The sequence below is a fragment of the Podarcis melisellensis genome, assembly GCF_964234715.1.
Source record: "Podarcis melisellensis genome assembly, chromosome: 2".
Lineage (NCBI taxonomy): Eukaryota > Metazoa > Chordata > Lepidosauria > Squamata > Lacertidae > Podarcis > Podarcis melisellensis.
Window position 1 is genome coordinate 89,598,576 of NC_138529.1, and position 26,244 is coordinate 89,624,819.

Genomic DNA, 26,244 nt, shown 5'->3' on the forward strand with positions numbered 1-26,244 from the left:
TCCCATCCAATTAGGATCCTTCTGAGCCTGCCTTTAGAAATGGAAATGTTGGAAAGGTTTGTAAAAGTCATTTTAAAAAAACCTTAGGAAATAAAGCTTTGCTTTGTTGTGCAAGCTCAGGCAAATATTCCAACAATAAAAGCAATGTTATTTGCTCTCAGAATGCACAGCAGCTAACTCAAGTTAATTTATTGCCCAATGATGGGTGTAAGCAATGATCTTGTCCTCTCTACAAGAGGTATAAACTGACTTTATTAGATTAATAGAGTCTTGAGGAATTTATATTCACTTTCCCCAACAGCATTTCTGTCACGATGACTGGCCTATGTATCCCTTATCTGAGATCAGCTCCTCTAATGTATAACTGAAGAGCATGCTGCGGAATCTTCTAAGTGGCTTTTCTGTAAATGCGTTATACTTCCAAAGGTAATGATTTCCACACCACTGCAGAATACATTTATAAAACTAATCTGTTGAAGGACTAGAAGCTAGTGAATTGAATACCAAGAAGAGTGGTTAGTCTCCTAGTTATTCCTGTGGCTCGGCGCTATGTATTATTAATGCCAAAGTTGTCATGCCTGTAGAAAAAATAAAAAATGAAATATACTTCCATCTGAACCACTCATTTGAACCAGAAGGCATTTATTTGTTCCACTGATGGTGAATAGCAAGCAGATCTCTGTGATGTTGATCAAGTACAATATGATCTGCATCTGGCATAATCCTAGAGATTCTTTATCTTTGTCTATCTCCAGAGGAAACAACAATATTCTGTATCATAATGTTAATTTATTTTAGCTTGACTGTGACTGCACTGCATACAAAACACTTCATGAAGTAAGCTCCTTCCTCCTCGTATCTGATGAAGGCAGCTCTTGCTTCTTAGGATGAAGTAGTCACTTGTTTATGAACATTCATGTGACGATCAGTTTGTTAGTCTCTAAGATGTCACAAGACTGGTACTTTTTGGTGCATGCATAACAAGAGCAACTCTATGATGAGAAACTGTACTCCGTGGACTGCTCTTGAAGACAAGAAAGGACAAACATGACATACTAGCACAAATACACCTATTCTCTCTCTCTCTCTCTCTCTCTCTCTCTCTCTCCAAATGTTGCCTTTCATTTTTGCACCAGTGATTTATTTATCTTTTGCTATCATAATGATAAGTGACATCTAATTGGCATGTGTCCGTAGAATGAAGAGGGGGTTAATTTTTGGTGAGTCTCATTCATACCTGCAACCACCACCAATAATAATAATAACAATAATAATTATAATAATTTACTATTTATACCCCACCCATCTGGTTGGGTTTCCCCAGCCACTCTGGGTGTCTTCCAACAAAAGATTAAAAATACATTAAAACATCAGTCATTAAAAACTTTCCTAAACAAGGCTGCCTTCAGATGTCTTCTAAAAGTCAGATAGTTGTTTATTTCCTTGACATCTGATAGGAGGTGTTCCACAGGGCAGGTGCCACCACCGAGAAGGCCCTCTGCCTGGTTCCCTGCAATTTTACTTCTCGCAGTGAGGGAACTGCCAGAAGGCCCTCAGAGCTGGATCTCAGTGTCCAGGTTGAACAATGGGGGTGGAGACACTCCTTCAGGTATACTGGACCGAGGCCATTTAGGGCTTTAAAGGTCAGCAACAACACTTTGAATTGTGCTCAGCAGCCATTCCCAGTCACTACCCCAAAACTGCTGCAAATGGCTGGGAAACCCTCAGCACATATGGGGAGAGGGATGCAGCAGGAGGAAGATTCACCCAAAAATTATCTACCTCCGCAACATGCTGGTGGATGCCTTCAGTTAGCAGAAGGTCCTATGAGCCTTATCCCAAGTTAGACTATTGGTCCATTAAGCTCAATATTGTCTACACTGACTGACATTTTTCATAGAGGGGACTTTTTCAGCTCCACCTGGTGAAGCCAGAGGTTGAGCCTAGGACCTTCTATATACAGAGCAGATGAGCACCAGCCCTTCCCAACTGAATACAATACAGTTCCATGTGGTTTTTGAAAAACCACAGTCTCTGTCTACCGAGGCAGGTGCTGATTCAATATGATATTGTGGTTAATGTATACTAGATTGTGTATATTTGCTGTAATTTGGGGTGGGGGGAGCAGCTTCATTACAAAACTGGAGTGGATGTTCTATCAGGAATGCTTAGTGTTGTGCCAAATTGAATTGAACTGATATTTGTTGCAAGTTTGTATAATTCAGGTAACTTAACAGGCCAGCAACAATCCTTTGAATGGGTCATTCTTCCTAGCTTTGGGCATCTGGTGTATGCCAGCTCTGTGTGAGAGAAGCTGCATTCAAATGAGAGAATGTACATTTAAACTGAAACATGGCCAAATTCAATAAATCAAAACTTTTCCAAAATGAAAAACCATAACTATCAACACTGGCTTCATACCTTCCATCCAATATAAAAAACATTAGCAATAGTTTTGTTAAAATTATTTGGCAAATGCTTGCTTGTAGCAGTCAGCATTTCAAATCAGAAATGGCTCATCAGCCAGAGCTGAGCCAAAAGTTCAGAAACTCAGTGGTGGATGTTGGTGGGACCAGATTTCACAAAATCACAGCCTGTCACTGTCTTTTATGGCTACTGCCTTTTTCATGGTCTCAGGTGGCAGAGATCCAGTGGTGTAGCGTGGGTTGTCAGCACCCGGGGCAAGGCAAGTAATTTGCACCCCCTAACCCGTGGATTTGCGCCCCCAACCCGTGGATTTGCGCCCCTAACCCCCAGATGTTGCGCCCGGTGCGGCTGGCCCCCCAGGCATTGTCATGAAGTTGGGGGGCATCTTTGTGGAGTGGATTTAGGGGGGGCATTCTAAGAGGAAAGTCACTGAAATCTGCCTCGCTGAAAACTGATGGATTCTGGTGGACAGGAGTAGGCACCCCCTCATATAACTGACAGCCTCAAAAGAAAATGGTGGTAATGGCATGTAGCTTGTGGTTGACCTCAGGCTCCCCCTTCATATTCACTGGCTCTGGAAACTGTTTGATCAAGGGAAGGGGCATTTGCTTAATGTTCAGGGGAAATGATGCAGTGCAGGAGATGACAAGAGCTCCAGCAAATAAAAGTGAAAAATGCAAAAGTAATATGAGAAATATCAATCATGTACTTTACAGCAGCACTTTACAGCCCTTGCTATTTATATTGCATGAAAACTCACAGGAAACCAAAGCCAGGAATAAGGAGCACAGGAAATGGAGGAAAGCTGCAGAATCCCTACTATGGATTCCGAGACAATACCACACAAAGCAAAGAATCTAATAACTGGAGATATTAAAAGTATGTGGATCTATCGATATACATTTCATATTAATCTATGAAAGCTGGTCTCTCTTTTTTCCTAAATTAAATATGAAATAAAATAAAAGAAGGCTAGAAGAAAACTTCTATTACCAAGACAGCAGAAACTTTGATGGCTTAGCATGAATGAGCAAACATGGCAATGATGAATTTTTATCCCTGTCTGGGTGAGAAAAGACTACTATATGGGAAATAAACAGATACAGGTAAATTTATTACACAGTGAAACAGTATGGGGCACCTTGCATTACCGTATTTTTTGCTCTATAAGACTCACTTTTTCCTTCCTAAAAAGTAAGGGAAAATGTGTGTGCGTCTTATGGAGCGAATGCAAGCTGCGCAGCTATCCCAGAAGCCAGAACAGCAAGAGGGATTGCTGCTTTCACTGCGTAGCGATCCCTATTGCTGTTCTGACTTCTGAGATTCAGAATATTTTTTTCCCTTGTTTTCCTCCTCCAAAACCTAGGTGCGTCTTGTGGTCTGGTGCGTCTTATAGAACAAAAAATATGGTACTTCTGTCTTGCATCAGAAAGTGTGTCTCTAACATAGGAAAAAGGGGTGGGAACCTCTATCACACATTGAGCCTGGATTTAAAACCATGTTCTTGTGAGTCTTTTTGTTCCCTTTAACAAATGTGAATTTTGAAGAGCCTTTTGGATTCAGTCTTCACCAGTAATAAGACTGGACACTATTTTTTGGTGGCATGTTTTTTATAAAAATCCATTGACACACAACAGAGCATTGCAGTACTGAAACAAGAGAGGACCTCATTTAGCATCCCAAGTTGAAGGACATCAGGGAACAATTATGGTAGTATAAGCACATTAGCATTATTGAACTAGAGGGACCAGGGACCTGTAGCATCATAAAATAGCTTCCTGTGTGTCTCCAGAAAATGGTAATCTTTCTGGTAGCTGCATGGTTATTTATGCCAACATGCCATCTACCAACCAGTAAACGTTTTTACCAGTAATCACCAATCCTTCACCTAGACAAATGTCATTTCCCCTAATCTTAGATGCATGTGAGGTGCCTATAACCAGCCATTAAATTCACCCAAGAAACCTTTGAACTAGAGACACTTCCTGGTTTGCAAATGAAATCTGATCTACTCATGCAGGAGAATGAGATAAGGGAATCATGAATTGAAGACTTTAGCAACTGTGGGTGCTGGTGCAGGACACCATTTCTGAATAGTACAGTGGTACCACAAGTTACAAATGCCTCAGGTTACAAACACTTCAGATTACAAACTCTGCAAACCTGAAAGAGTTACCTCATGTTGAGAACTTTGCCCCAGGATGAGAACGGAAATCGTGTGCTAGCGGTGCAACGGCAGCAAGAGGCCCCATTAGCTTCTAGTTTCTTCTAGTTTAGAACTGTTTCAGGTTAAGAACAGACCTCCGGAACAAATTAAGCTCGTAACCCAAAGTACCACTGTATAACAACAACAAAATCTTACCAATAAACACATTTGTATTTATGAATACAATGTATAACCTGCAGAAATGTATACACATTGCATTATTTCTTCTTGTGAGCATCTTCTTGCTACAAAAGGCATTACAGTGGTACCTCAGGTTAAGAACTTAATTCGTTCTGCAGATCCGTTCTTAACCTGAAACTGTTATTAACCTGAGGTGCGCTTTCACTAATGGGGCCTCCTGTTGCCGCTGCGCTGCCAGCAGGTGATTTCTGTTCTCATCCTGGTGCAAAGTTCTTAGCCCAAGGTACTACTTCCGGGTTAGTGGAGTTTGTAACCTGAGGTGTTTGTAACCTGAGGTGTTTGTAACCCGAGGTACCACTGTACTCTGGGGAAGAGGGAAGGGGTCTTCCACTATCACCTTCAAACTGAAGGGCCTTGGAAAGAAGCCCTCACCCTTAATCTTCAAAGCCCTGTGACATTCAGGAACAAACTATGAACAGTCCTTAATGTAGTGGTTTGTTCTCAGTCCCTCGGGCTTCTAGTCCAGCTATTCAGTACTAGCTTCCTAGTTCAATGATTTTTTTTCTATAGCAGAATATTACAAATAGTAAATCCACCCATCCTGCTACAGTGGTACATTCTAACATGCTACCTCAGGACTCACCTCCTCAAGGGTAGCCAATCTGGTGTTATACAGCTGCTGATGGACTATAATTCCCATCACCTCTGACCATCGGGGTGGGGCTGATGGGAACTGGCTACCCCTGCACAACCTCATTCCCAACTCATTCTGCTGTGAGTTTCGGCTGTGTCCTGGTCGATTGGCCACTATGCCGTGTGTGTGTTCCTCTTCTATAGACCCATTACCCTCATACTAGGTCAAGGTTTGAAGCATACAAGCCAGCTCTTCTGTGGTTGGAAGACGTGTTAATTGAACATTTCCTGCATCAGTACCAGTTGTTTCAGACTGGCACTGGAATACAGAGAGTTTTGTTTCTTTCTTTCCTATGGCTCTAAGCTGCTTAGTTCTTTCTCATGTTGGAATTGTATCCTCTCTGGAGAAATTGAGTAATCTCTCTTTTTGTTGTTGTTTTACAGTGCAAATCCTATTTGTGGGTTGACTGTTGTTGATGTTTTTATTCTGCCCACAACCCTTTTTTTCATTCACCAGACCTAACATTTGAGGTTACAAACCCTGAGACATTTGGCTTCTGATCAGTGAATACCGGCTTCATTTTTAAAGAGCTCTGCATCAATTGTTCTTTCTCTAGCTATTTCCCAAGAAGCTAGATCTATTGGGTGTTTATTTTATCCTTGGTAATTCACTTTCTTTCCTTGTGATTAGGAGATGAATGGATTTTTTTCCCAACCTGTTAAGGAAATCCATAAAGAACAATCTGACTTCTGTTGGGAAATGGCCAAAGTGACATTTTGTGAGTGATTAAGGGAAGACAGAATGTTATTCGGTTGCCAACATGGAGAAAGCCAATTCTAACAAAGCCTAAAAGAGCTAGAAGGGAAATTGTAATGAATGAGTTGGTTCTCTGTGAAGCATATTAGTGTCAGAATATCTTGCATTCTTTTAAATATTGACAAGACAGTACACCATTTGCTGTTTTATATTACAGTGCAGTGTTCAGAAAGAAAGAGGCACAAAAACCCAAGGGATGACTAATTTTATATATGAAATGGAAGCAAACTATGAAAACCATTTCTGCCCCGAGAGAAGAGATTAGAAACAATGTCATGTGAAACTAATACTTTCATTGGGATTTCATGAAGTACAAACCATCTGTCTTCCTCAGTTTGTTTTCTTTATTTCAGATGGTAACCTATACCAAGCCAAGGGCTTGGCACATTAAGAATTCAGCACGATGGGGTGGGGTAAATCAACAAGACACAATGCCCCAATTAAGAAACAAAATGCCAACTTTAGAAATGGACTTTTAACCCCAACCATTAAAAGTCAGCAAAATGTATGATGGCCTTACTTTGTGAGTATTCTCCAGGTGGCCTGCATGATACATCTCTCTAATTACTTTTCTGATGGCTATGAAGCTTTGCTGTGTAAGTTAAGTCTCTCTTTGTGTTAGAAATCAGATGTTTGCCTGGAATTAGAAAGATTTCCCTTTTTTTCAAAAGGAAGAGATAAATTTGATAAAAATGATGATCGCTGCTATTGAAATTCATAATTTTCATTTTGTTTTCATCATATGACAGTGGAGATTCAGATTAGAGTACACTGCTTGATTTAGATCAGGAGAGATTCTAAGACAGAAAATAGATCAGAATTATAGTGTTGGAATGAAGCTCTTCCTTGAGTTGAACCCAGTGCAGGATGATAACGGAATTCTTTAGCTTAGATTACCTAAACTGGTGGCCTCCAAGTGTTTTGGACTAACATTCCCATCAGCCTCACTCAACAGGGCCATTATCTCATTGCATTTCATAAAAACATAAGAGCATAAGAAGAGCCAGCTGAATCAGGCCAATGTCCCATCTAGACCAGCATGCTGAACTCACAGTGGGCAGCCAATGCCTGTGAGAAGCCTGCAAGTAGAACCTGAATGCAGCAGCACTGTCCCTGCTTGCAACTCCTATTCAGAGGCATACTGCCTCCAACAGTGGAGGTAGGACAGAGCCATCATGGCTAGTAGCCACTGATAGCCATGTTCTCATTTATTGTACACCACTTAGAGGTGCTTTTAAAAAAACAAACACCTTTATGTACATTATAAACCAATAAATATAACTTCCTTTTTTAAAAAAAAATGCTTTTTATTGGTTTTCAAAAACATAACAAATAAAACTTACACTTTTACATTCGACATTTTGTGTCTTCTTATTTACCCTGCTCAATTTTGCGCCCAGACTTCCTTCCTTCCCTGCTTCGGTTTTCCCATTTTACATCCTCTCTTACAGATTCTTATTTACACTCTATCCACATCACAAGTTTTATGTTAGCCCTGCTACAGTTTTTAAACTTCTACATTTCGTATATACACAACAAATTTACTCCACTCCTCTTCAAACTTTGTCACTTTTTGGTCTCAAATTTTATAAGTCATTTTCGCCAATTCTACATACTCAAATAATTTCGTCTGCCACTCCATTAAAGTTGGAATCTCCTGGGTTTTCCACTTTGGGGCCACAAGAACCCTAGCAGCAGTTGTTGCATACAGAAATAACTTGCAATCTTCTTTTCTCACTTCCTCTTCTATTAACCCTAGTAAAAAAGCCTCTGGTTTCTTTGGGAAGGTGTATTTAAAGAGTTTTTTCATTTCATTATATATCATGTCCCAAAACTTTTTCATTTCAATATAACTTCCAGAGGACACCAGGTTGTGAAGGGCTGCTACAAATCAAAACTGTTTCTGAATGGTTCTGTGGGGAAGAAGCTAAGTCCTTTCCTACTTATTTGAGCACATAGAATTCTGGCTATGCAGCAAAGCCTGTAAGAGGAGGTGGGGGAGCAGAGACCTGGCAAATCTCTCCCTGCCACCGAGCTGTTAAAAAGACCTGTTAAAATTCCCTGTCGTTCAGGAGTTACAAACCCCACTATCTGTCACATTTAATGGAAAGATTCCTTGAGGGTGGTTCCTCTCCAGGAAGGCAATTACAGTTACGAAATCCAGATACATAAAAGCTTCTTTATGGGAGACTACCAGAGATGGGAGACTTGCAAGTGTTTGGGCCTGTGGTGAGTGGATCTCATCCTACCCCTAATTGACAAGCTAGACATCAGATCCCCTTTCTGGTGCAGAGGTTCTGATCTTCCACTGTATGTATCTAGGGTGCCTTCCTTTAATTCTTGCAGCTGTACAATGAATGAAATGAAAGAGAAGCTACAACAGTAGAACATAGACCTGTGGACTATAAGAAAATACAATAGATATTCAGAAACTTGAAGCGGGAAGCTCTATGAGTGAGTAGCTCCTGTGTTCGAGAAATTGGCCAGTTGCCTACCCTGAATGGAGTTTTACTCCCTCTGAAGGAGCAAGTTCACAGTTTGCAAGTGCCGGATCCAGCTCTGTCATTGGAGGTCAAGGTAGACTCAGTGGTTAGAAGTACCTTTTACCAACTGTGATTGGTTTGACAGCTATGGCCATTCCTAGACCTGGAAAGCCTTAGCACAGTAGTTTGCGCACTGATTACTTCAAGACTGGAATACCGCTTCCCTCACACTCGACCTGGAAGCTGCAGTTAGTGCATAATGCAGTACAATTGCTGACAGGAGTGAGGCCTTGTTGGTATTTAAGACCTGTTGCTGATCTGCTATCAGGCCAGATTCCAAGTGTTGCTATTAGTACAGTGGTACGTCGGGTTACATACGCTTCAGGTTACATACGCTTCAGGTTACAGACACCGCTAACCCAGAAATAGTGCTTCAGGTTAAGAACTTTGCTTCAGGATGAGAACAGAAATCGTGCTCCGGAGGCGCGGCAGCAGCAAGAAGTCCTCATTAGCTAAAGTGGTGTTTCAGGTTAAGAACAGTTTCAGGTTAAGTACAGACCTCTGGAACGAATTAAGTACTTAACCCAAGGTACCACTGTATACAACTTGGAACCAGTTTAACTACATTTTGCCCCACGTGTGCCCACTTATCTGCTTCGATTAGCAGAACTGGCACTTCTATAGGTGCCACGTAATACCTGTTTGGCATTTGTAAGAACTTGATTGCTTAGTGCTTAAACTTAGTGCTCCCTGCCTATTGAGATCAAGCAGGTGCCTTCACTGTACTCTTTGTGGTGCCTGCTAAAAACATTGCTGTTTAGACAAGGCCACCCAGATGCTTAGAAAGGGTCTCTACAGCCACAGAAGGCGCTGCATCACCCCAATAGTTTGAGTTTGACTTCACCCCCAAAAGCACACTCCTCCATTGTCTCCTGAGACAGGCAGTTGCCAACAACGATTTTAACTTTTGTATGTTTTGAAGTGTAGTTGTGAATTTTTCTCTCTTATCTTATTTAGAATAATAATTTTATTATTTATACCCTGCCCATCTGACTGGGTTGCCCCAGCTTCCAACAACAACAAAAAATAACTTTTTACCTGTTTAATCTTTTGTAAACCGCTTGGAGGCTTCATTTACAACGAAGTGCTGTATTTTATGAAATAAATAAATAACAGGGAGGTTCACATTACTGCAGTACTATTTAGGTCGTTCCTTTGTAAGAGGAATGACGAGGTATCCAATGAGAAATTCGATATCTGAAATTAATGATAGCAGAATAACTCTATAAAGCTGAGGCTTTAAATAACAACATCAAAGTCATATCATTAGGCCTTCCCATTTCAGCTAAGCCTTTTCAGTCGGGTACCTTGGGATAAACGTTATTTGCCGCATGAACCAGCGCTTGGAACAAAACGTTACCTGTGCTTTGCACAATAAAAGACTAACTTGTGCTGTGCCAAGGAATTTAATGAGCTATGACTCCAAATCCCCCATAGGGAATAGTTCTGGTTTATTGTTTATCCACAGTGCTGCCTAAGGTTCTGTATGAGTGCTTTACACAAATACTGTCATTCACGTGGAAGAAAAATCTTTGCAGCTGAAATGCCAACTGTGCCTCTTTTTGCAAAATAGCAAGCTCTTCGCCAAATCTAATATTTGTTCTGCTTGTGTGTTTGTGTGTGTGTAATAGTAGTCAATGAAGTCTTCCTCAAGAGTAGACCCACTGAAATTAACATGCCTTTCTAATTTAGGTCCATTAGTTTCAATAGGCCTATTCTGAGCAAAACTTAAGTCATTGAGACTAAGTCGCTGTTGAAAACATGCCTTTCAGTTGGCATGGGAGTTTTATTTGTACTGTTTGATCTAAGACAGATCATCCCCTCATTCACATCACCACCTGGTGCCACTGCAACCATCAGGACAGAGGCAAAAAGGTATGTGTGAATCAGTCCTTGCAGGCCTGATGGGGAACCTTTTTTTTAAAAAAATACTGTTTTTATTTATTTTCATGGTACAGAAGATAAATTTTGAGAAAACAATGCTTTTTTCAGCTCACAGGCTACATTCCCTCATTGGCAACCATTCGGGATTTGCCAGTGGGTGGAGCATCTGATTTGACTCATACCTTTGCAAACTAAAACTCTGAGGTAAAACACCCACCCAGGTCTTTTTATCCTTAAGCCAGGAAGAAGCATTATCCTGGTTCAAGGATACAGTTCAGGCATTTAAGGGTGGGGCATTTAAGGGTGGTGCCCCAAAATATATTCAACGAAATCTCACCCTCACCCCCAAATTTCACCTCCCACAAATAACATGGAGAATTTGCAAGGCCATTTTAGCTCACTCCAGCGACTACCACCTTTCTCAGTACAGTGGTACCTCGGGTTACATACGCTTCACGTCACATACGCTTCAGGTTACACGCTCCGCTAACCCAGAAATAGTACCTCAGGTTAAGAACTTTGCTTCAGGATGAGAACAGAAATTGTGCTCCGGTGGCACAGCAGCAGCAGGAGGCCCCATTAGCTAAAGTGGTGATTCAGGTCAAGAACAGTTTCAGGTTAAGAACAGACGTCCGGAACGAATTAAGTACTTAACCCGAGGTACCACTGAAGCTCCTCCTTTCCAGTAGCATCCTTAAAAGTAATAAAAAATACTATTCGCTTCTATACAATGACTACAAACTGGTAACGTTGTTACCAGAGTTCTAGACTAGAGATGGCCAATCTTTCAACATTAGCACTCCAGTTTATATTACAATAAGGCTACTAGTTGTATCCTCATCACCATCATCAAATCAGTAAATTACCTCCCTACAGTAAAGTCTCAGATGTGCTGGAAAAATTCCCTGTCAGTTCAGAGAATACCAAGATATGCATTTTCAGACATTTCTCAAAGGTCTGTTTTAATTTCTGCAGAATCTTTGATTGAAATCGGACATCTTGCATTTAGGTCTCTTGTATTAATTTAAGCAGGAACTTTGGCCTACTTTTTAAATAAGTTTCTTGAAAAATTGCAATATTAGTTCTATGTTAAAGGAGCTTTTTTGCCTGAATTCTTAAAATGAATAAGCTCATCCCTTCCTTTCTTTTATTCTTTATTTCTTATGGTTTTCACACTTACAACCCTGTTGGAACATCACCAGTGGGGGCCCACAAGGTCATTATTTTGGTCGATGAGAAGCAAAGGTAACTTTGTACAAACCCCTCCATTTCTTGTTCGCTTCTCCCAAGAGGAAGCCCATGTATAATTTAAACGACCTCTTGTTTTCATTAATTATGTATCTGATGAATTGCTACTGAAGAAAAGAATCTGGACTTTTCATCTGTGACAAATCCTCATTGTTATTTTGCATATAAAAGGAAAAGAAATCCATGACATGAACTAAGAACATAACTGAATAAATATGGTGTCACAGAGAGTTGGAAATATAGCATGTTAAATTATAGAAATTGCACATAGTTCTCTGTAAATGGGCCATACTGCCTCTATTCGTAAAGAGCAAGGTTGCACACAGGTATATCTGACGATATTTTTCTCACTCCAGACACTAAATGTGCATCAGTTCGGACAAGGCCATTTTTTTCTTTATAGGGAGCCAGGTGATGCCCTTCGTATGTCCTTGGGTCAATTTGACTGCCAAGCTTCCTATATATCAAGGCAAATCTTTTTTTCTCGGGATCTTCAGCCTAGAATTAGTAGAAATTATGTTCAACTTCATGCCAGCTTCTGCCAGGGAAGCAGAGAGAGACTTTGGTTTCTCCTGCCTTTTGCTATACAGTGGTACCTCTGGTTATGTACTTAATTCGTTCTGGAGGTCCGTTCTTAACCTGAAACTCTTCTTAACCTGAAGCACCACTTTAGCTAATGGGGCCTCCTGCTGCTGCTGCGCCACCAGAGCACAATTTCTGTTCTCATCCTGAAGCAAAGTTCTTAACCTGAGGTACTATTTCTAGGTTAGCGGAGTGTGTAACCTGAAGCGTATGTAACCTGAAGCGTATGTAACCCGAGGTACCACTGTACATCTTCTGTAGCCCTGTAATATATTTTTATTCTGGGTGGTATTCCACTAACTTTTACTCAGAGTGGTCCAAAGGATCGAAAAAAGATGCTCGGAAGCAGCAAAGGAGCATAAAGGAATTGACCTACTGTTCTCTCATTTGTTCTCTCCCCATATGTAGTACATCTTATCCCTTTCAGCAGGTTGGGCAATTCCTTCTTTGAAGGGGAGGGGTTATAGTCACGGGCTCCTGAGCTTGCGCCCTTAAGCCACAAATAATTATAGGGATGAACCTGCAGGTAGGTGCCCTTCTACCAGCTCAGAATATTTCTCTGTCTTGCACAATACTGTCTGACTGGCAGCAATCTTTCCCATCACCGGCTTGAGCGGGAGATCCTGCTTGAGCTGGACTTCAAACTCAAATGGTCTGAGGACACATGGTGCAGCCACCTTGCTAAAGCTGAGTAGGCCTGGTCAGCATCTGAATGGGAGTCCATCTGAATGAGAGACCACCTGAGAACCCTATGCTTTGAGTTCTATCACGGCGTCCATGGACTGGCTGGATGCAGAGGCATGATGGAAGGCACCTGCCGGGTAGCCCCCTAGGGAATTCCCAAGGGAAGAATGCTCTGAGCCAGGGGATTGGTGGGTGGGTGACAATGAGCAGTCAAAGGGAGAAGAGGGAGCAGACTGGGAGGAGGAGGTTCGGGAGCAACAGGGTTTAATGAGCAGGAAGAGGCTGTGGCAGAGAGCTGTGCAGACTCGGAAGCTGAGTGTAGGCAAGCTGTGGAAGAAGTCAGAGAGTCTTCTTCAGCAAGACCTCCTGGAAAGAATTGCTGTGGCCACTAGGCCTGAGCTGTGGCTTGCTTCCTTGAATAAAGAGTAAGCTTTGCTGGCTTTGGGTAATTTATTGTTTTATTGCTGACTTACACCTGACTCCAACCCTGACACAGGGACCGGCCTATAGCTCAGTGGTAGAACATCTGCTTTGCATGCAGAAGGTTCTAGGTTCAATCCCCGCATCTCTGGATAGGGTTGGGAATGTCCCCTGCCTGAATTCTTTGGAAGATCTATTGCCATTCAATGCGCACAATAAGGAGCTAGATGAACCAATGGTCTGGCTCAATACAAGGCAACTTCCTACTCTCCTTGATACAAGGGATTGAACTTTGGACCTTCTGAATGTATGCCTATGCTCTTCCCTGGGGATATGTTCCATTCCCAAGATGGGGGAGTTGAAATAGGGAGCATAAAAGAAGATAGGAAATTACTCCCTTTGCTGCACATCTTGTCAAGAACATGCATACTTCTCTGTCTGAATGTTAAAGCACTGTGGGTTTGGTCTCAGGTTGGGAACAGGGGACTTCTATGTTTATTTATGAGAGTGGTTCTATGTAAATATTTGACAAGGCCATGCTCATTGCGGCCCCTGGGATCAGTCAGCCCCTTCAGCATGGATTATGTCCCTTTGCCATGCAAACAGCTGGAGTTCTTCAGTTAACTCAGATTTGTGGATGAACACTAGAAGGGCAAATGCCTCCTGTAGGTTCTCTCTGTGTGTGCTTTTCTTTTTTAAGCTTTCAAAATGCATCTGTTGACAAGATATAAAAGGCACCTTTCTCCTCCTTTGATGCGCAGATTTCTGAAGAAGAATGTATTCAACTTGGAATCACAAGAGACAAGATTTCTGTGATTTCCCCAAACGGAGGAGGAGCAGGTGTTAGATTAACAGCACGTATCACACCGAGATGAGAGGATTCGTATCCACTCATGGATCCTGCATCGTAGAACTGTGAGCACCGCTGAATAACAATGAGAAAATTAGATTCTGAAAAGCACCACTAAGAGTGCTAGATGCCATCTCAATAGGCATAAAACTGGAGGTGTTCTGCAGCAAGGTTAAATTTAGAAAGAAAGTGATTAGCACTGAACTATCCCCCCCCCCCAATAATGGGCACAGAGGATTCGTAATTAGTTTCAGTTCAAGACAGAGTACACATTAGTGCAGTCCATGTTTTGGCTGCTAATCTCCATATTTCTGCTTGGAGAACCTGGGCTCAGCAGATCTGCAGCTGTAGCAGAAACCAGCGAGCTGCATAGGAATACCACCTCTCGCTTTCCGCTGTAATAAATTTTAGACTCTTGTTCAAAATCAGGTTTCTAGCCCTCGTTGCTATAAGCTCAGTGGCAGAGCACATGCTTTGCATCCCAAAGGTTCCAGGTTAAATCCCAGCAGGGCTGGGAAAGTCTCTTGGCTACAACCTGAAAAGCTTCTACCAGTTGTAGATGTTAATAAGCTAGAGGAGGCAAGGGACTGACAAAGAACAAGGCAAGATTCCTCCAAAAAAAAAATGTAAGCCCCCTTGAGTTAGTACCTCTACACACATAAGTGCATGCCATCCATTCCAATGTCTTGCCCACATTTAGTGCATAACATAATAATAATAATAATAATAATAATAATAATAATAATAATAATAATTTATTTATACCCCGCCCATCTGGCTGGGCCTCCCCAGCCACTCTGGGCGGCTTCCATAGAAACCAAAAATACAGTAAAATATCACACGTTAAAAACTTCCCTGAACAGGGCTGCCTTAAGATGTCTTCTGAATGTCAGGTAGTTGTTTATCGCTTTGACATCTGCTGGAAGGGCATTCCACAGGGCAGGTGCCACTACCGAGAAGGCCCTCTGCCTGGTTTCCTGTAGCTTTGCTTCTCGCAATGAGGGAACCACCAGAAGGCCCTCGGCGCTGGACCTCAGCGTCCGGGCAGAATGTTATATAGTGTTATATGGTCTCGGCGGCCGCCCCCCAGTCACCAGTCTAGCAGCCGCATTCTGGATTAGTTGTAGTTTCCGAGTCACCTTCAAAGGTAGCCCCACATAGAGTGCATTGCAGTAGTCCAAGCGGGAGATAACCAGAGCATGCACCACTCTAGCGAGACAGTCCGCAGGCAGATAGGGTCTCAGCCTACGTACCAGATGGAGTTGGTAGACAGCTGCCCTGGATACAGATTTGACCTGTGCCTCCATGGACAGCTGTGAGTCCAAAATGACTCCCAGGCTGCGCACCTGGTCCTTCAGGGGCACAGTTACCCCATTCAGGACCAGGGAATCCTCCACACCTGCTCGCCTCCTGTCCCCCAAAAACAGTACTTCTGTCTTGTCATAACATAGCTTTAACATTTCCCTCCCAACAGCATCTCAATCAGTACAAGAGGATGGCACCATTTATGCCATTTTCCCAATGCTTCACCAACCTACCTCTGCTAAAGTAATGGATCAGCCATTGCTCTTCAAGTTAATACACTGTGTTTTGTTTCTCTCACTGGTTGGTTGGCCCTAAATCACCACATTCTGGCTACCAGACCATAGCACTCCTTCCGGATTATGGGAGCCCCACTTTTTAATCTTCCACAATTATTTTGATCAGCCACAGCCCTGCCAGCATGCCTGCTACAAGCGAACAGTTTCCTAGACAAATTACATAATTTGGGTTGCTTCAAGAGGACCTGTTCATTGTGATTTGTTTGTGTAATGGTTCTAGGGGTTGCTCGTGCATAAGCAGGTGCCTATCTCCCCGCCTGGGTGCAAACACCTGGCTGGGTTGCCAAAGTGAACCTTTTCTGTCCGGACAGCCACTCACCTGTGGCTGACTCAATCGCTGGCAGAATCCGTGAGTGGGCGTTTCTTAAACTTCTTCCAGCAAAGAAGTTCTTTGATGCCTAGTCTCTGCCTACCCTCTCTGCACGGAAGCCTTCTGCGCAGGGAGGACATGGGCAACGGAGGACCCCTACTCTCCCCGCTGGTCCCAGGCAAGGAGTCATGAGACCGCCTCGCCACTTCCCCCAACTGCCCCCCTTCTCCACTGGTGCTACGCTGATTCTCTTCCCCAGAAGATGGGCTGCTCCTCCCGATCCCTGGACACTCTCTGGAATCCCTCTGGCTTTCGCTCTCCCCCTCCAGTACTGATGGCAGTTCCCTGTCAGTTTGCACAAAGTTTGTGGGGATGTTAACGTGTCTCCTCTTTCTGGAGCGTTCATTCTGATTTATTTCTGGAGAAGTTATATGATATTGCATCAAATGAGTGCTATCCCACACTTTCCCATCCATTTCCCCTCTCTCTTTTCCCTTTTTGTAAAAAATCCAATTCTGGGGATGGGGTGGGTTTGTTGAACAAGAGTGTCGAATCAGCTTTAATTGCTTAGCCTGGTTTTTCCAGGATGGGATTGAATCCCACCTGAAAATAGTGATAGTCTGGAAGTACCCATAGCTTCTGGTTCAGGCCATTGTTTGGACCATTACCAAAAGACCTGCTGGATCAGATGAGAAGTCTATCTAACCCAGCACCCTTTTCTCACGGCGGCCAACCAGATGCCCATAGGAAGTCTGCAACCAGGACATGAGCTCTCACTTGTATTTCCCAGCAACTGGTATTTTTAGAGGCCTGTTGTCTCTGTTACTGGGGACATATAGCTGTGCTGACTAGTAGTTATTAATAACCTAATCTGCCATGACTTTCTTTAATCCCCTTTTCAAGCCATCCAAGTAGTGTCATAGTTTAACCGTCTGCTGTGTGAAGTACTTTTGCTGGTCTGCCCAGGATCTTCCACCACTGAGCTTCACTGAATGACTCCAGGTTCTAGTGTTGAAGTAAACAAAGGGAGAAAAACCTCTCTCTATCCACTGTCTCCTAGCCATATACACCTCTATTGTGTCCTACATTACTTGTCTTTTTTCTTCTTCTTTTTGTCTTAGTGGAAAAGCTTATTAAAGGAGAATTGGGTGGGGTGCTCTGCGCTCTATAATTACATATTCTGCCTGTTTCCTTTGCGCCGATTACCATTATTCATCCAACAGGCTATAGTGCATAATCATTGTGAACAAAACACACAAATCCAACTGCAAGCAAGTTTCTACTGCTGATGAAATACAAATGTTGATTTTGTGGAATGAGAAACAGTAGCAGGATGGAAGCTAAAAGCAATTTCAGACTCCTCTATTACAGGAGCATCAAAATTGAAAGTAATCTGTTTTTATGTATCTGGAAGTACCTTCCACTTTGGTCTGTGCGCATTCTAGATATATGACAACTAATGCGCTTCATCGACTACTAGGTTAATATTCTCATTTAACCGCTACTTCCTAGGCAGGAAATGTACCTGCCATTAGGTTCTTTGGAAGAACTGGGTTTCCAAGATACAGAGCACTTTCTGCAAACTTTTGTGGCGCATCTCTTACATTGAGATTAATGGCAAAAACCGGAATGGGCTTCAGGACCTTAACATCAATATAATAGAGCAAAGTTCAGTGTAGGTTCACAGGACCATGATTAATAAGCCATATGTGTGTATTCAATATGGAATTTTCTGACATGGTTGTACATTTACAGGTTTTCACTCTAATCTGTTTACCCCCATAGATAGTGTCATTCCCTTTCCTCTTTTTTTATCGGAAATATATTCCACGTTATATCTGACATAGGGCTCATCCACACCTCCATTTGCCCTGCCGCTTTCACTCTAGAAAACCTGCAGTTTTGTGCTGAATCAGTACAATTGGCAATTGGGTTTTCCACAGATTCCCATTTGTTCTGATTTAGTGCTAAGGAGTAGTTTTCCAGGGGAAAGCAGAGGGGCAAAACCAAAACCACTCAGAACCATGCGTAGGAAGCACAGGACGCGTGAAAAAACCCTTCTCAGATTCATGATTTCTAGTTATGGGTCAAGAAGAAGTGAGGGTGAGAGAGATGTTCATGGTGAGTTCTGGCACCTCTTTTTCTAGCAAAACAGCACTGACTGTACTCAAATCATAACTCAACAGGCCATATTCAGAAAGGGTTGGGAAGCAAACACAAAGCAGGGGGGTGGAAGAGACTAGTCAAATGTGTCATGAGTTTTCAAGCTGAGCATGGCAGTAGATGTCAGAGTCTTCTTCCCAGTGTGGCTCATCAGCAATAGGCAGGAAGCAGTCTGTGCATAAGAGGAGCTGTGGGAGTTCTCAAAAGTTAACAAATTGGCAAATCACTGAACCAGTCAGTCATGGAATTATTGTATCATTCTTAAAGCAAGCACCTCAGGGTGCAAAGCATAAAAAGGTTATGAGAAGTCAGTTCAAACCAATATGCATCAAATTGGAGCTAATGTTGAGCCTGAGAGCTTAATGTATCCAATACGGCCAGTTTCCGTAGCTGGGAAGCATAATACACAAAAAGTGGTGAACCAAAAAAGATGTCTGTGGAGGCAGAGGCAAAAATTCTGTAGGAGAACATCAGGCAAAGTGAAGCCAGAAATGTCAGTGAAAATGAAGGCACCATAGGCCATTTAAAGCCTTGTAATTTATTTAACACCAGAAGTATAGAAAATCAATTTATACCTTACTCCAAGTTAGCTGAGCGCTCTCTCTCTCTCTCTCTCTCTCTCTCTCTCAATGAGGGGGCTTTGCTGTTGGAAAGGCTTCAGCTTCTAAGTACTGTAATTTAGCTCCTGAAATGTGTGCTAATGGCAGGTGAATGGCTAGATATCCCATTCAAAGAGAATTGAAGACCCACACACATGCACACATGGGGTAGGGGGAGAGCTCTATGCTATCAGGCATCAAGCTGAGAAGTTTCCCTGAGGCACAAGTCTTCAGATCTAATAGCAAGACAGATTGATCCCCTGATTTATAAGTGCTTCAGGAGAAAGTTCAGATCTAAAAATCAATGCTTTGAGGCGAAAGAGTTCTTGTGTGGTCGGAATAAGAAATACTATTAGGTAGGCATAGTGTAAATCTAGATAACCTTCTCCAACTCATAGCTCAAAAAGAGGCATTTATGAACCAAGGGCTGGGTATGAAACTTACATTCATAACTACAGATCATCAGCCTAGCCAAAAGAAAGGGGAATGTAACACAGGGGGACTCTTGGTTTCTCTCCCACCCACCCCTAGTAGTTTAGGACTAGAAAAGTAGCCCCACTGCTCACTGAATACTAAAAGAGCTGTCCAAGGTCCTGACAAGGAGGGTGGGAAGGGGCAATACAGCTTGGTTGGACTGAGCTGCTGAGGCCAGTGGCTGATCCCTACCATCAAATAATAATAATAATAATAATAATAATAATAATAATAATACACCAGCCACTCTGGTGTATTATAAAAATATGGTGTGCTGCCAACCCTGACTTTCCAGATTCCAACATGAAATGTGAATATTCCATGCCCATGGGCAGATGGTGGTCTGATGCTCTTGCAGGAGAGACACAAAGTGGCCAAACTAGCATCTGTGCACAAGGACCACAGTCTGTGAAACCTCCAGGTGGCACCTCAGGCCCAAGAGCATGGAAAAGAGCCACGCTGGTGCTGCTGGAGCTTAAGCACCCAGGGTGGCACTGGGAGTGGGTCTACCACCACTCACCCCTGAAGCCAAATGCTCCCGGCTCATGCATTGCTTCTTGGCAGCTGGTTAAAGGCACAGTGACACCTCCCACAACCAGGCAGGCTGCTGCAAATTTGGTTGGAGCCGGGCAAGAAGAGGCAGAAATAAATGGAAATAAAGTGAGTGTGGATGAGTGAGCAAGCCAAGCTTTTGGCCTTGCCCAGTTGCTAGGTTACCTAGTGCACATGGCGTTCTATCTCTCAACAAGAGCCAAAGGGGGGGGGCGGTGCTAGCTCAATGCATGGGCCAAGCAATTATTTGGTGACAAAAAAAGGAAAAGGCAGGCAAAGTGAGATTTTGATGTTCCTGAAACTGACACTTTGAACAAACTTGAATTTTAACATCCCAGTTCACAAGATGATTCAAAATGATTTGTGTGCTAAAACATTTTCTTTTGTATTTGAGAAAGATAATCGAAGAGTGCTGCGTTATTCATTTTTGCAATTTAAAATAAATTTACCAGTTTCAAGTACTGGCACCAGCACTGACTACAGTTAGCGTGAGCCCAAGCCAGCGTGGCCAATGGTCAGGGATGATGGGAGATGTAGTCCACAAAATAGTTGGCTGCCCTGACCTAGCTCATGTTTTGCATTGTGTGAGGTGGTCAGAGGTCAGGGTGGTGCAAATGCTCCGGTGGAGCCAATTTGGTGCTCCTGAATATGTTGTTGTTGTTGTTGTTTAGTCGTTTAGCCGTGTCCGACTCTTCGTGACCCCATGGACCAGAGCATGCCAGGCACTTCTGTCTTCCACTGCCTCCCGCAGTTTGATCAGACTCATGCTGGTAGCTTCGAGAACACTATCCAACCATCTCGTCCTCTGTCGTCCCCTTCTCCTTGTGCCCTCTATCTTTCCCAACATCAGGGTCTTTTCCAGGGAGTCTTCTCTTCTCATGAGGTGGCCAAAGTACTGGAACCTCAGCTTCAGGATCTGTCCTTCCAGTGAGTACTCAGGGCTGATTTCCTTAAGAATGGATACGTTTGATCTTCTTGCAGTCCATGGGACTCTCAAGAGTGTCCTCCAGACCATAATTCAAAAGCATCAATTCTTCGGCGATCAGCCTTCTTTATGGTCCAGCTCTCACTTCCGCTCCTGAATATACTCCCTTGCTATTTTTTTTGCCCTCTCCGTTAAGGCAGAGAAAGGGATCAAGAGAGCAGAGCTCCTGGGCCCTGCTGCCAGAAGAATACAAAAGGAAAGCATTTGGCAGCACAGAAAGCCGAGGAGGTCGTAATGGACATTTTCTCCACTGCTGAAAGGCTGATCAATCCTTTCAGTGAGTTTCAAGATGATTCAGTGTGTTCAGGTGTTTGCACAAGTGAGGTTACAATTCATTTGCTATAGGCTGGACAGAAAGGTGAAAAGTACTGATGGAATTCTTCAACAACCATTTGCTTTCCCCTGCCCAGAAAATTTATTCTCCCATCAAAAGGCATAACCTGAAAACATACAGTGATCAAACCCAAAGAAAAGCTGTGCTTTCTGCGAAGATGTCATGTTGCAGTGTGTCGAGAAATTCATTGCAAGAGGAGGGCAACAAAGATGGTCAGTGATATAGAAAGTAAATCCTATTTTTGAAAGCTGAAGGAACCGGCTATGTTTAACATGAAGAAGTATAGGCTGAGAGGTGACATGAGAGCATTCAGGTATTTGAAGGGTTGTCACATAGAAGAAGGCAAAAATTCAGACCTTGCAAGTGTCCCCATTTTCCAGGGACAGTTACAGATTTACAGAAGCTGTCTCAGTTTCTGATTTGATCCCAGAATGCCCTACTTTTCCTTAGGATGTCCCTATTTACACCAGAGAAATGTTGCGGGGTATGTAGTTATGCGACCCATGAGCCAAGGAGTTAAGTAACTATACAACCTTTAGAAGACATCTGAAGGCAGCCCTGTATAGGGAATTTTTTTTGGTAATGTTTAATGTCATATCATGTTTTTATATACAGTGGTACCTTGGGTTAAGAACTTAATTCGTTCTGGAGGTCCGTTCTTAACCTGAAGCTGTTCTTAACCTGAGGTACCACTTTAGCTAATGTGGCCTCCCGCTGCCGCCGTGCAATTTCTGTTCTCATCCTAAAGCAAAGTTCTTAACCCGAGGTACTATTTCTGGGTTAGTGGAGTCTGTAACCTGAAGCGTCTGTAACCCAAGGTACCACTGTATGTTGCAAGCTGCCTAGAGTGGCTAGGGCAGCCCAGTCAGATGGGTGGCGTATTATTATTATTATTATTATTATTATTATTATTATTATTATTTTCACTGGAGAAATGTTGGAGGGTATGAAGACTTATTTTCTGCTGGCCCAGAAAGCAGAATCCAATGTACTTTAGTTGTAGCAGGGTTGATCGCAGATGCACATGAGGAGAAATAATGTAACAGCAAGAGCAGTTTGACAATGGAAACTTTGGTGACCAGTGGGTTCTCCCTCACTGTAGATCAGAGGATAGACATATATCTTTTGGGGCTGCTATAGCTCTGGATTCCCTGCACTGAGCAGGAAGTTGGAATAGATAACCTAGAATTCCCCTCCAACTCTATGGTCTTATAACTTCTAGTAGGGCACGGCAAATGAAAATGAAAACTTGTATTGACTCTTTGGGATCTGTTCCATAACTTATTAACTTTCTTTAATCTAGAAGGCTATCTTGCTAATATCCTTGCATTCCACCCCCAGTCCCCCAGAATGTTGCAACACACTATGATCACATTGCTATTATCAACAAACAACATAATGTCCTTCCAGCCGCTGGTGATCTTGGAGAAAGTTTTTCTGAACTGGTCCAAACTTTCCTGCAAAGTACAAATGGATGCCTTTGGACTTTGGCACAGATCAGTACAACTTCAAATGAGACAGAAGAGCTGCAGCTGAACAGCTGGTGGTTCCCAATCCATTAAGAGCTCTGCAAAGGAACAGCAACTGCAACCTACAATTCAGTTAGAAAAAGCTTCTTCCCAGTGGAGGAAGGAAGGAAGGAATGATTTCAGAAATGTGCCTTGCATATTATATGGAAAGATGTAGGACATTACTTAATAGAGAATGTTTTGTTCAGGGAACTGAGAGTAAGAACTAAGATGTGGCCATGAAGGATGGCTAAGGATATTCTTCATGTGCTGTTAAAGAACTTCTGAAGATCAGTTGTGGACAGAATGAAGGGGCAGCATTGCTTACTTGACCTCCAGCCAAGCCACCACTGCATACTGGGAAGAAGAAAGAGGCAAGGCAAGGCAAGGCAGTGGCGAGGTCAGCACAGTGCAAATGCACCAGTGGAGCATTTGCACGACAGCAACCTTGCCACCACTTTGCCCCTTCCCCCTCTCCATCTTGGTGTGCAGCAGCTACCTGGCCAGGGGGAGGTCAGGTAAGTGATGCTACTGCTCAATATTATATTCTGCACTTCAGATGCTGATGCTGCAGTCCTTTGCATCAGCCAGAAGCCACAATGACCTATTGCTCTCAGTTGGCCATAGTTGCAAACTGGGTTGCTGTTTTTAAGTCTGGGTGCAAAAAATCACCAGTGCTATTGGACCCCAAACATCCACTAGATCAGGGATGTCCAACCAGTAGATCGCGATCTACCGGTAGGTCCCCGGTTGATCCTGGTAGATTGTGGGATCCTTGTCGTGTACAAAAAGTTATGGGGGGAAAGCTAAAAAAACTCTGTGCAATCCTCCCCCAAAACAGCTCAACAACTCTGAGCAATCCACCCACCTCATGCATGCTCCTCCTCCCTCCAATAACAACGGGTAGATCACTGCCATTTTTTTTCATACTGGGAGTAGATCACAGTCTCTTGGGAGTTGGACATGCCTGCACTAGATGTGATACAGTGAAGCCTTGGCGTGGCGAGTTCCCGCCCCCCCCCCCCGTGACAATAAAGACACATGACACAGATATTTAAGGTTAATGGGCTAAATATGGCCACAACATTATTGGTTTTATGTGTGATGGGCTGCTTACTGTAGCGTTTCAACACGAAGAATTCTCTGATCTTGGAAAAGACATAACATTTCCAGAATCAATATATGGTGATTTTTTTATGCTACCTACATGGAAAAAAAATAATGGAGGATGTCAGTCATTCCTGATGCAGCCTGCTCTACCTAGCAATGTCTTCATTTCCTGACAAGGCTGTGCATGCCACTGGCCAATAATGCGATATATCAACATCTCAAAGTGGCAAATTGCCATGTGCTGCAGTGGATAGCTCTCAGGTAAAGATCATTTACTCCTTTTCCTCACCACGGCTTATTTAGGAGAAAACATGCTTGCTGTCTCTTGGGTACTGGATAGTACAGCACTCTGAGGCAACAAGCAAAGAAACAGTTGTACAAGGAGGGACCCTGCCTTGTTGTTCAGCTACCCTGTGAGTCAGTTTTGTTTTTTGTGTTTTTATGCCGAAAAGCAGCCTGTGATCCTCGGATAAAGGGTGGTATAGAAATGTAATAAATAATAACAATAAATAGTAGTGTCTCTGGTCCCATGCTGCAGAATACTCTTCCAGCAGAGATTCAGAGATTCACTTTTGACTTTCAGGATTTTTTTAGATTCAGGTAGGTAGCCGTGTTAGTCTGACGCAGTTGAAATATATATATATAATTGTCCAGTAAGCACCTTAGAGACCAACTAACTTTTTTCTTGGTATAAGCTTGCGTGTGCATGTAAAAACCCTGAAGACCTTTTTCTACTAACAGACCTATGCAGCTGTTTAAAGCATTTTTGATTTGTCAGTTGTTTTAATGATTATTTTGTTTTATATGTATAAAACACACACACACGCACACACACAAATAGATAAATAAAATACTGTGGTGATCAATATGGACACATATTCATATTTCTTTATGTTCTATCCCATCTTTTGATCTGGAAGAATCCATAATAAACTAAAGTGGGTGGTAGTGTACAATAATATGCAGTAGATTGTCCAAATCTCTGAGTTTCCTTTAAAAACAAATAAACAAACCAAGGTGCAAACTTTGAAATTACAGAGAATCATTAAGCTGAATGACCAATCAAACTTTAAGCAGCTGCAGTGGCCTTTGGTGGGTCAGGGAGAAGCCCAGAACATTAATGTCATTAATATATTTATAAAATCATTAATATATTTGGCCTTTCCATCTCAACAACCCCATCCTGAGTTGTGACTACAAGCCTGAGATTGGGAAAGTGAAAAAAATGTGCACGTCTCTCTCTTTCTCTTTCTTTCTTTCTTTCTTTCTTTCTTTCTTTCTTTCTTTCTTTCTTTCTTTTGGGGAGGTTAGGCTATGGGAGCAGCTACTACTGATTATCTTCTGGGTTTTAGGAGCATACTTTTGATAACATGAGGATTACAACCAAATGGAAACTGTTGATTTTCCTGGCTTTAGGAGAGGACTTTCACAGATCTTAATGGGAAACAAGCAGAAAGGAAAGGAGTTGCTTATTCATCATAAAACAGCTGACTTAATCCATAGGCATAGCCAGTAGGAACCCAAGGAATGAGCTAACAATAGGGTTTGGGGGTTGTATTTCTATCATCTCTTTGGACGTTATACAGCAGATCGGGAGAAAGGCTTCTATTTCCACAGAGATGAGAAGAAGTGGCAGCAGGGGGTCCAGCATACAAAAGGAATGTATTTTAGACAGACAAAATGTGGCCTCATTCCATTTCTGAAAATTGGTCACACGCCAGTAACTTGAGAGAGATGATTCATTTCAGTGACCTGATTGCATTATTGACCAAGATTCCACAATGACCTAGAGAACTAAGTGCATGGGTTTTTCCTCCCTTGTAAAAATGATTTGTGTGTGCCACTTTGTCAGTCTTGCTTTTAAAGCTGTGAAGGCCCGGTAATGGAGGCGCCAACAGCAATCTGACACCTTGGGATGTAGAAGTAAAAGAAAGAGTTTAAAAACTCCCAAAATTCACCTCTCCCCTTGTTTTCTCCTCCGGTGGGCATGAATTATGTTTTTTTTAAAAAAAAATTGTGTGTGTGTGTGTGTGTGTGTGTGTGAAAAAAATAAACATAAATGTAGCAGGTTCCTTACCTTTAAACCAGGAGTGAACCTGTGGCTCTACAGATGCTGTTTGACTTCCAACTGCTATCATTCCTGACCTTTGGCCATGCTGACTGAGACTGATGG

The 26,244-nt window shown here is 42.6% G+C and overlaps 1 long non-coding RNA gene across 2 annotated transcripts; it reads right to left on the reverse strand.

Annotated features, from left to right (window-relative positions):
* Positions 1-750: 750 nt before the first annotated feature.
* On the reverse strand, positions 751-26,244 carry LOC309365395. 2 transcript variants are annotated; one of them, XR_014166103.1, is made up of 4 exons: positions 26,149-26,236; positions 9,806-9,964; positions 6,745-6,861; positions 751-1,024 (listed from the first exon to the last, which is right to left on the reverse strand). It is a non-coding gene; the product is annotated as an uncharacterized lncRNA (long non-coding RNA). The 2 variants fall into 2 exon arrangements; XR_014166102.1 differs by lacking the exon at positions 9,806-9,964 and having other exon boundaries at positions 26,149-26,244.